The sequence below is a fragment of the Hippoglossus stenolepis genome, chromosome 22 (assembly GCF_022539355.2).
Source record: "Hippoglossus stenolepis isolate QCI-W04-F060 chromosome 22, HSTE1.2, whole genome shotgun sequence".
Classification (NCBI taxonomy): Eukaryota; Metazoa; Chordata; class Actinopteri; order Pleuronectiformes; family Pleuronectidae; genus Hippoglossus; species Hippoglossus stenolepis.
In genome coordinates this window covers 4,123,654-4,135,498 of record NC_061504.1, presented here as the reverse complement: position 1 = coordinate 4,135,498, position 11,845 = coordinate 4,123,654, and the positions used below count along the sequence as shown (strand labels likewise).

Here is an 11,845-nt window from a genome sequence, read left to right as displayed (position 1 = left end):
AATCACATGGGGGCACTAGTACACAACTTTTATGAGAGGAGAGCCTCTCTGTGGATATTCGCCTCAGTTCAACAGTTCAGGCTCCACACCTTTTAAACGACTTGGTCATTTAGAGGGACAATGATGCTACGCTTCATGTGGTTGTCAGAACTGGTAGAAGGTTGAACCAAGTGTCCCATAGTAGGGAATTTCTACCATCCTGTGGTGTTATTGATATGTTTGTGGGAAAAGATCAGCGCTGAAGTCTAATAATTAATCTGAGTTATCAATGAATATCCATCATTTGTGTGTCCAACCTCATCTAAGACACAACAGCAGCAAAAATATGTAACATTCGCAAAAAACACAATTAAGTTTATGTTTAGTGGATCATTGCATGTACAAATGAACCTTGCAATATAATGAGGGACAGGATACAACAAGGGGCGGGATAGAGATCCAGGATCACGTTGTGGTTCATTTGGATACAACAGAAACACTCTTTTTACGCACTATGACATTCAGAGCAAACAGGTTACATGCAAGTATGAAACAGATCCATGACAGTAATCGGATTACAGGTGTAACGGTGTCGGAGAGGGAAGCGGCGGCGGCGGCGGCGCAGCGTGCGCTCCGGAGTCTCCATAAAAAGTTGTTGCGCGCAGAGCAGAGCTGTCAGACTGAGGAGAGACGCTGCGCAGAGAGGAGCTGAGGAGGCTGACGAGGACCCAACACACTCTCATGTGGTATATTTACACACATGTATCTATAGAATCAGTGTGAGGGTGGTCTGAGCCTTTGGGTGCGTGTCAGCCGCTAAAAGACGCACGGACAGGACGCATCCAGCGCTCTTTATCCATCCGAGTGTTCCCGGACTTGTGGACATATACTGGAGTAAAATCACTGGTTCGGACGCACTGGGAATCTGCGGCGGATGAGATGTTGGGACAAGAATCATCCTGAGAGATTCTGCTGCTTCATTTTCATCCAGGAACAGACAAGTGCGCCGTTTTCCTCCTGAACGCAAATGTCTCCACATCACAGACTCAGCCCTGGATTGTAGCAGCGGCCCCCCCGATGGTCTGAACAAGGGCGTTAAGGTGCGGGAAGGGAGTGGGACAATTACAGGTAAGAGACATTCAAACGACCCCCGACCCCCCCTTTTTCCTTCCCTGAGACTCGGGTCGCTTTGAGACCAGCATCAATATCCAGTCACCACAAAACCCAGTGCATTTATTCAAAGTGTCACACTGTCCTCCAGGGACCAGATTAGACATTTTAATTCACGTGTTAACATTATTATAATGAATTTGTTCCACGTGGTAATAAATAAATTAACTTTCCTCTTTTCCACCATTAGACACTGAGGTAAAGCTTCATCTGTCTCGGACTCATAGAAATGATGCAGTGATGCCTCATATTTGCCTCCAGGATAGTAATTTCTTAATTTATTTTATGATTTCATTATATTTTATTTTACATCATTTAATCAAATTTTGTATTATATATTTCATTTTATTTCATTCTATTTTACTGCAGTATCTGAGCTGAAAATGATGCGATTGAACATCAGTCATTGAAATCATCACATTTTTCCCTAGTTGTCATTGAACTTAGCCAGATCAGTGTGTTACCTGGGGTCAGTGGATGTTAATGGCCTCCACATTGGAATGAAATCACTCTGGACCCACATCTTCACAAAAACATCTCTGTCTTCCTCCCAAACACAACACCTCACTCATCCCTGTGTGTAGTGGGGGTGTCACTAGTGGCAGCAGCACGTTCTGTAGCTGCTCTCAGGACTCGAGTCATTCTGATGATGCCACCTCCCGCTCTCAGACTAACGTGAGCTCACCTGAAGCAAACGGTCGAGCATCATGCCACTCCTCTGATGATGTAATCCGGCGACACAGCAGGGGTGGCGAGGGGTTTGAGACGGAGCTGATCCGGACCTCCTGCACCTGCCTGCAACATACATACATACATGCAGGGCTTTTAGAAAGGGAACAGGAAGGGATGGCACACAGATACAAGGAGGACAGAGTGGGTGGAGGGACGTGGATCGAGCTGTGTCAGTGCAGCAGTGGTGTCCAAACTCATTTTCTATGTTTATAAAAGGTAAAATATACAGTTTGAGCTTCATTTCAAGGAAAGACACATTTTCTTAGTTGAAGGAAAACTTCAACGGTTGAGAAGAAACCGTGAACGTCAGCGGCTTCCACTTGTGAACCAACCCCGACACCATCAGGGTTAGTCCTTCTTTCAAACTCGTGCCATAGAACACATTTGAAAAGGCTGTGAGATTCACTCCTCATGACAATTCAACTGACCTTCATGAGTAAAACCACTGAACAGTCCCTTAGAGGAGCAGCACTTAGCTCCGTATCTTTAGCTTCCCTATTTCTCACCTTTACTTCAACATCACATGAGCAGAGAAATCCTTTTTAAATTCAGTCAAAAAAAGCTGAAGATGAAGCAACTTCTCCAACGTAGCCACTCGGTTATTTGGAAGAGACTTGCAGCTATAAGCCTGAGCCGCTTTCAGACGTGGTCATTTGTCTGCGTCTTCTACGTGTGTGTGGCTCCTCCTTTTCATCCCTTTGTGTTCTTCCAGTTGTGCGTTTGTTACATGTTCAAAACGTCATCGGCACGTCCACTTGCCAACGGGGACATTTCCAGAGATGTTCCTGCTGTATTGTCACATGGGCCCCTCCGATCACCCTCGCCGAATCGTTTCAGGCAAATATCACTGCACGTCTGAAAAGCAGCTCTAGTTTGTCGGACCACAATTGGAACAAGAATGATGAATGTTGACTCCTCACAAATGAAGATGTGCATACTGTCTTTTCTAAACCTTTACTCGAGTGTTTCCGTATATATCTAGGCGAACCTCTCGAATGTGAATGGTATAATTATAATATTATTTCAAGGCCTTAAGAGGAGATACTATTCAATAGTTTAAAAAGAGTCAAAAGTTAAAATAAAACAGACATATACTACAATGTGTAAAAGCTTTACCTCATCAATCCTCTCAACACCTCAGATTTAAGTTGTGACCCTCTGGAGGGCCCAGACCCTCGTGTTGGTGACCACTGGACTATACACTACCTAACTATGTATTAAATACTTCAGTCACATGGGTCATATTCTGCATATGAAGTAGTTTGAGGTACTTTACCAGGTATTTTCTTTGACATAAATCTCTCTTTAGCTCGTAATGGAGTATTTCTATTGCAGCCCTGCTTCTCTGACTTCAGAGAAAGATCTAAATACGTTTCTCCTCCGCTCCAGTGTCTCTGCACAGAGCAGAGATGCAGCAAATCACACACTGACGTCATCTGGCAACTTCCAGCAACTTTCTCGCAGCCAATAGCTGCTTCCCTCAGAAAGAACTGGCAGCGCTGGCAGTCCCCAATTAGCTGGAAGCATTAGCGGCAGCTCCTCCACCATGAGCCATCAGGTTTAATGCTCCGGGCAGCCTCGCTCAGGTCAGGCCGCTCCCCCTCCAGCTGGGCAACCTGGTGCCGACTGTCTGGTCAGCGCCGGCCGGATCTGCCAATGTCACCTTTTTTTTTGTGCTTTTGGGCGGGTCACATGACCTTGCCATCATGCCGCCTCGCCATTGATCCAGAGAGATGACACAGAGACTTCATGGTTCGCTGCTCCTCGCCAACCAGGCCGACTCGGTCCTGCCTCCGAACAGCTGCCACGTGCAACACACCAGCAGCGGGGGGTCTTTGAAGTACTCCATCTTTGTTGGGCGCCCAGATCTTTTTCATGAAACTTATTTTATTTTATTTCACAGTTTTTTCAAAGACGTAGCACATTTGGGACCTACGCTAACAAATAGCTGCGTTAGAAAAGTGTTTACAGTAAAACATCAGAGACGCACAACGAGACAGCTCCAGGATGGAAGATGTCTTTAATAAAATGCATGAAAAAAAGTAATTAACACAGAACATTTAGAGCACATTTTCAACAGATTCAAATCCTAACAGGGCCAACAGTTCCAGTCAGAGCGTTGTGTAAAGGTTAAAGGACATTTAATAAGGTCCTTGAATATAAGACAAACCTACAGTGAACCTTAAAGAAACTTTGTAGTCGAGCGCCTGGATTTCACTGCCACTGTATTATCATTACGGTGTCACCGACAGTATCACCAACTTCAGTAGTCGAGGAGTAGGAGAAAACTTTTTCTTCTTCTATTGTTTGATGCGGTTGCGTCTGAGGCACCTTTCACACCTGCTGTTTTGGTTCAGAATAGAAAAGTCTGAAGGTCCGGACCAAACCAGGGAGGTGTGAAAGTGTACCGGACTGGTCTGCCCTATCTGTAATAACATGAATTATTAACATGGATGCTGATGAAGTATCTGTACTGAACTACCTTGCACATGAAGTCCTAACAAATATGACGTTTCAGTTTTTATGGGTAAACTGTTAATTGTCCCAAAGTTAGACTAAAAACCTATTAATTTTTTGGCCACATTGTTCAGCCTGGCATCATATGTTCAAATATGATGTCTTCTTATCTTCTTATTTACATCTCAAATTTAAAGTATTTCTCAAAATCCTGATTTATTTAGTTAACTCTGAGGTCACACAGTTTCTTTTGTTTCCATTCAAATCTAAAAGTATATCTTTGCTGACCTCGTTTCTCGCCATGTTAAAGAAAGTGAAAATAATATTCCCTGATCTGCCCGTTTATCTGGATTCGCTCAAAATCTTTTCTCGTTCCTTGGTCATGCACCACCCCTCCACAAAATTTTAAGGAAATCGGCCGAGTAGTTTTTAAGTGGTCCGGATAACTAACAAACCGGTGCTCTGTAGCAGTGGCAGTTGGGACTCATTAAGATAACCGACGTGGTCGATCACCACTTTACAGCACGTTCACGACAACTGATTCTCCCGTTTGGGGTTCTGGGGACAGAGAACAAGGGAACCCACCAGTCCAGCTGCAGGTCTTTTATCAGCATCACCACAGGCCAAACTAACAGACCACTCCAAACAGGCAGGTTTAGAACGGACACTGCACTAGTGTTACTTCTTCATCTTTTAACTTAACAGAAAAGGAAATTATGTTTTTATCTGCTGGAATCAGAACATTGGCACTGCCAGGTTCTTCCACATTGTTCTAATAATTAAAAATTAAAAACATTTTTTTGCATGAACTGCCGGTGGATTTATTCCTCTCCGGTTCAAATGAAAGACTTGAGCGGAGGTCATGTGCTCGGCTGTGCTTCCTTGATAGGAGACTTTGTGCTCTCTTCTCCTCAAACTGTTGGAATGTGTGTAAAATATCGGCGGCTGATTGGCTCCCGCTGTGCCGATGTTTGATGTAAGTAGGAAGCTTCCCCCCCCACCCTCCTTCACTCTCTCTCACATTCTATTTGATGTGCACTCGCTCTCACTTTCATTTGAAGTAAAACAAATCCAGCAGCCGCTGAATAAACAGCAGCTCTGCACAGATGATAAAATAATAGCAAAAGGTTCTATTACATTTTTCACTCTGACCTCGTCCCCTTCTGTCTCTTCTTCTTCTGATTGGATTTTCCTTCTCCCGACACTTTGGCAGGACTTTATTTTGACTGGTGCTTTCACCTTTCTTCATATCGGCTGTGGGATTTTCTTCGGCCAAAGGTCAAACAAATATTTTCCAGCCAAACTGACTGGCTGTAAACACCGTAAACTCCTCCTGTGACCTGGAGCTTAGAGTTTGAATCATCTCCTGTTCTTACATAGAACTATATAGCTTCAGCAAAGCACCACAAAGTGTACAGCTGCAGATTCTGCAGGATTTTTCCTTACCTGTGCCCAGTGGAAGGATGCGATATGGCCCAGGGAAGAACCCATTAAAATTTGGTGCAGATCCAGATCAGGGGTTGTATTCAGAAGCTTCTTTTAACTTCCTTTAACACTGTGAGCTAAGGCCTTTTTCAACATTTTCTCAGGGAATTATTCATGGCTTTTGATTTTAAAGAAAATCATACATATTTAAGGACTGATATCTGTGAGTTTGTGAAATTTGGTGCAGCTTGACTGAAATTAAAGCGACTGCTGGGCCTTGTAGGAGGTATACGCTCTACTGAGGGACATTCTAGTTTGTTTGACAGCCCGAACAACAAAACAAACTTCAAATTCAAACTCAGAACTGCCTGTTTTTACCTTAACTACAAGCTAAAACATTAGCTACAAGAAAATATTTTAAATAATAAACTATGGCTACAGGTAAAAGAGGAATTTTCTATAATTTCTCTTCTACAGTTCGGTGACCACAGTGTTTCCTGTCTACCTCTTTACAGCCGAATAAAAAAGGAAAGGGCAAAATGCCATAAACTAATCCGAAAATAAGTTTATGGTTGAACATTAATTGCAGTTCACTGTGTGGTGCCATCAACCAGCCGCTCCCCTACGTTCGCCTTGCTGCATAAATAACACACTGCTTCCTACTTGACCGCTGAACAATGACATCGGGCGTAAATCATGAGGTGCAGAAGTGTCCAATATGATCATAATTCTGAAGGATGCTGCGCGTCTTGCTTGACCTATTAAAACTGTAGCTCCACGTTCTGAGATCCCAGCAGCGAAGGTTATAGTAACTGTAGAAACGACGAAGTACTATCAAAATCAAACTGGGATTGTAAAGGCATCCCTGTTAACACCTGAACGTTTACAGCAGCTGTCTCCGCTATGAAAACATCCACAGCTCATGCAGCTCATGCAGAAAAGCAGAAATGAGATAACTTGGAACTGCTCCAACGCGACATAAACTCTGTGCGTTGCAGGGGTGATCAGCAGGAAAGTGAGTTAACGCAGATAATGGAGCTGTCGTGGCTCCAGAAATGATGCCTTCCTCAATGGACTTGTGCGCTCGGTGTCTATATTTCTTGCCGTTTATTGCCATCCCAGAATCCTCCTCTGCGCTGCTCCTCATAGTATCATGCTGTCCTCCTCCTCATCCAACAGTCCTCCTCCAGTTAACTATGATCCTATTTCATGCAGAGGCAGAAAAGGAGGGGGAGAGACAGAAGCGGAGAGAGAGAGAGACACTGAAGAGGAGACTGCGAGAGAACGGAGATCCGCTGGTCTGTGTCCAGATTTCTCCCCCACGTGGCCATTTTATCTCTTCAGCAGCGTCTTAGTGTGGCTCTGTGTGTGGCCCAGTGGCTTATACACATGTGCCCGTCACGCAGGATGACTCCTGCCTGCGACGGCCTCCAAACCAACGCACCGACACATATGTTGGACTGCAGGAACATCTTTCTATTCCCCGCGCTCTCCCTCCTCTCCCCTCTCGTCTCCGCCACCCATCCCCTTCCCTCCGTTTCATTTCGATGGCTGATGGTGTGTGCAGAGCTGTGGGCCTACGGTACTTTCATGATGTGAGCCAAACCCATCTGGGACTCAATATCCTGTTTACCAGCTCTCAGCACTCTGAAAACCACAACAATACTGAGCTGAGGCAGAAGTTCAGAACTCATTACAGTTTGTTCAGGTCACAGCTAAGGTCGAACTCTTCTTCTTCTTCTTCTGTGTTACTTGGCCGTGTCTTCGGAGAGATTTTGATTTATTTATTTCTTCCAATCAGAACATGTTATTGTGCCCGTGGTTTTTGAGCAAATCTCCCAGCAAACACAACAAGACACTCTGCTGGCCTACTAGATAATAGAATCAAGGAGAGGTGAGTTATTTGACGCTGCGAATAGAGACTTTATTAGAAAAAGTAAACTCTCCGAGGTGGTAGATTTGGTTCAGGAGAGATTGTAGTTTCGGTTTTAGATGTCAATAAAATATCTTGTGCTGAAAGTAACTTTTAACCTTTTCAAAATGAATCATATTAAACAACAATCTTACCCAGACTCCACATAAACACACACACACTTTTAAATTGTGCCTTCATTACGATGAACAGATGTATCTGTGATACGTTCATCTGCTGCAGTTATTTACGGTTAATAAAAATGATTTCTTAACAGGGTGATAAAAACATTATCTGGAGGACTTTGTGTTTCTTTTTCTTGCAAATTAACAGTTAAACAGTATTTGTGCACAGCCTCTAAAGGATACGCGCAAAACAGACGAAACAGAGCAGTACCACCGGAAATTGCAGGGGGCAGTGTAGCCAATAGTACATATACCGGATATATACTAATAGCCTCAATATGGTGTTACTCTGCCCGGGCAAAGGGACAAACATCTGTTTTTGCCTCTTTCTTAACAGCGACATTATCACACATTATGCTACCAGAAACTCTTCCATTCTGCGCTGCCCTCTAGTGGATGTGTTGCTTAACAATCATGTCAACGTAAAGGATGCATGGAAGAATGTGGGCAGTGACAGTTAGTGATGTAAAAGCGGCATAAGTATCACCTTCATGTCCTTTAGGCTGTAAATGGAGGTTTCAGACAATTAAGGAGCACCATCAAGTGTATTGTTGCTTCACTGTAATATACAGTACACCTCCATCAATGACAAAGCATTGTGTTGTGGAACTCTACGGGAAAAGCTCTTGTACATGCTACTTTTCTGCTCATTCGTGGGAATTTTGGAGTTCACTGTATAACACATCAGTTTTACATTTAGAATTCAGACTCACTGCATAACACTTAGAGCTAAAAGACTTCCAAAATGGCCACCAGAGTCTCTGTGGTGATTAATCTTATTGTGATAATAAAGTGAGGTTTTTCTATTTATTTCGGTCCTGGAACAGAGTGGCAATGTGCTTTGATGTCGGGGGAATGATCTGCATCCCAGAGAATATGTTTCACTCATTCATTTAAACATGTACATATGGAATGTACACATTTTATTCTATCTCTGCACAGCTTATTAAATCCACATACATTGTTCTTTTTGAGAAAAGAATCATCCTCTTTATATATATATCTACCCGTCATTATTTCAATATTCATTTTCTGTATGTTGGTTCAGCGCCTTGTCGTGGTGTGTTTCCCTCTGCTAGAGTTTCCTCCACACACTGAGCTGCACGCCTCGTTTGGCTCACACCGCGCTCCCGGGCTATTTAACCCGGGGGCTGTAACCTAAAGACCTGATACTGGCGGCCTGTGGCTTTCAATCTGACTGCTCTCCCCCACTTATCTGGCAAATAAGCCGTTTTAATTGCTTACACACAGAGCCCTATCAGGCCATGTAGTGAGCATGGAGATAAGGGTTACACTGAGTCAGGCATTAGTAACAGGATGAGAGGACCGCAGAAAAACAGAGCTGCGGGGTCCCAAGAGGAGGACGGGTCAGGAAATAGCTATGGCCATCCTATTAATTTCAAACTCACAGAGCCGTTTCTCCAGCTTACTGTCGGGCTCAGGAGGCGGCTGCTGTTCACTGAAATCAAAGCAAATTCGAATGATCTCTTTAACACGATAGTTTGCTGTGCGCTGACATTTTCAATGGGAGGACTAGGAGTAACAAACGTGTAAAATCACACAGATTATTGGGCAAAATGACCACAGTGATTTTGGTTGTTTCGTGCATTGGTGCAGATAAGAAAGAGGATTGTGAGTCTTCAGAATCTTAATTAAGCCCAGATGCCAGGACTTGCATGACTACTGACAAGTGGTCTGACAACTTATCCTACATCATTAGTCTGGGCGGGCAGAAACTGAGATGTTTGGAAAAGATGACGTAGATACTCAACTGCTTGGTGATTGGGTTTTTTCAGTCACAACTTAGCCTTTGCTGATTCGTCAGGCTCCTGTCACGTGACCCCATTCTGGAAGAACACAACCAGCATCAGCCTCGACTACCAGTGTAGAACGTAACATGGATAATCAGCTACAAGTGTTGCTGACTCTGTCGTCTTTGCTAACAGCTGTAGCGCAGATAAATTCAGCATTTTACAATGATACAAATTCTTACATGCGTGGAGGACGAGCTGTTATTTGAGCAATTTGTGCACAGTAATAACTTTATTTCTACAGCACCTTTCAAAACCAAAGTTACAAAGTGCTTTACAATAGTAAAAGATGCAAGATTCACCAAATCTAACGGCACAAAACAATATGAAATTGTTAAAATCTAATCCCAACAGTTAAAAGTAGGACCTTCGATAAAAATGAGTTTCAAGAGGAGATTTAAACTGCTGATGGACAGAAATGGTTTTCACAGACACTGACAATTCACACTAACCCAAGGACACAAATGTCAATGCTTCGAATTTTTGAATTTCAAATTAGTTTGTGTGGGTCATTTAGAAGTGAATATATATTCATGTGAATGGATTTTGTGTTATATTTTTGGGGCATTTTTGTGTTTTTCTATGTCCACATCATTTCACAGGCTCCAGTGACCTTCCATTCCAAGGCGATTTGGACTGTGGAAGTTTCGCTGTGTATTGTTTTGACCCACGTGCCCCACATGAAGAGCTAGTCAACACGGCGGCTGGATAAGTGTCGGCCACACTAGGATTCTAATGAGAGCCGAGACGAAGCGGAGGCCTGACACCATCGTAGGCTCGGTGCTGAGAGGCTCATTTACATTCTACCAGGCGACAGCTGGAGATATGAGGGTGGAGATAGAAGCAGAGAGGAAGGCAGAGAGCGAGAGAGCCCGAGACACAAAGAGCCAGCATTAAAAAACATGTCAGCTCAGAAGTCTGCAAACATTTCTCAGTAACAAATCGTCTCATTGGTCGAGCTAAACCCCAGTGGGCGGGGACAGATTATTATGGTAACCATGGAAAAATACTAAAGATGTAGCCGTGTAGAAACTAATCTACAGAGATTGATCACCTGACATGTTGATGCAGCATCTCAGCCTCTTTTAGCTCATTGGTTTGGTTTTATGACAGCAGCTTAATGCTCTGATGAACCGACTGTACACGACCTAACCAATACCAAACAGACAAAAGTAAAGGACAGACAAAGTTAGCAACTAGATGATGTACGTAGTCGAGCATTTAGCAACTATGGTGTCAAGTATTTATTTCAGGAGATGGAAGAGACCAAAAACGGAGCTAAAATGAGAGTGAATATTGAAGTTCCATATCGGGTTCCTAGAAACATATCTCCAAAGGAATGCTGATGTTGCACCATCTCTGGTGAATGTGTAAATAAGCCACCGTTTGCCAACACGTCATATAAACTAGTAATGAGGCAGCTTGTCTTTGCTGCTCCCAACTGGAAAAGTTGACGAAGCCTTTAGTAGCTTTAGACTAATCATCAAATGCTTTGTTTACTTTAACTACAACCCTGTTGTCCAGCTGCCTCTCTCACAATCTGAAAGAAATGAGAAACTTCAGATAGAGAATGAGGAGCAGTAGACTTTACATTATGTCCTCGAGTCTGTGGGTTCCTCCCCACTGTGGCTGAGCGTCAGGCCACCACACACTTGTGGGGAAAGGGAAACGCAGCCACATTGGCTTGCGAGCACAGGAACATCCCAGAGATGAGTAACAGAAGGCCCAGAGACTGCAGAAGCAACTGAGCTCCAGTCTCAAGGATCTTTTGAGAAGTTGATTTGCAAGCCAGGTCTTCCAGGTGCCACTTGAGATGGTCGCCAGTCTGTTGCAGTTGCTGGGTAGATTATTTTGAAAAGGCCAGGTATTTAGGCAGTCTGATAAATATTACTGAATAAGGAGGAGGATTTTTGTAAGTTTGTTTGTTGAAGTGAGGAAATGATTCAACCCAGCAACAACAAAATTAACTTTATGACTTAAATGCAGATGAACAGATTTAATTTAAACTGATGATTCACAGGTTTCGTTGAAGATTTGCATTTGGACACATCAAGATATCTACATCACCAATGGGTCTAATGACTGTGTGTAATGTGAAAGCTTGTAGTGACGAGCCTGCACAGAATTATCACCGGACTGTGATTCTGCTTGGTTTCTCTGAGCATTTTGGCATC

At 43.5% G+C, this 11,845-nt stretch overlaps 1 protein-coding gene across 1 annotated transcript in view; it reads left to right on the top strand.

Moving 5' to 3' along the window:
- The first annotated feature begins 639 nt into the window (after positions 1–639).
- Positions 640–11,845, top strand: part of LOC118101302 (chemokine-like protein TAFA-2) — a 58,827-nt gene continuing 47,621 nt past the window's right edge. The window contains exon 1 of the mRNA XM_035146929.2: positions 640–1,107. The gene's annotated coding sequence lies outside the window, so the exon portion shown is untranslated. The remainder of the gene's footprint in view (positions 1,108–11,845) is intronic.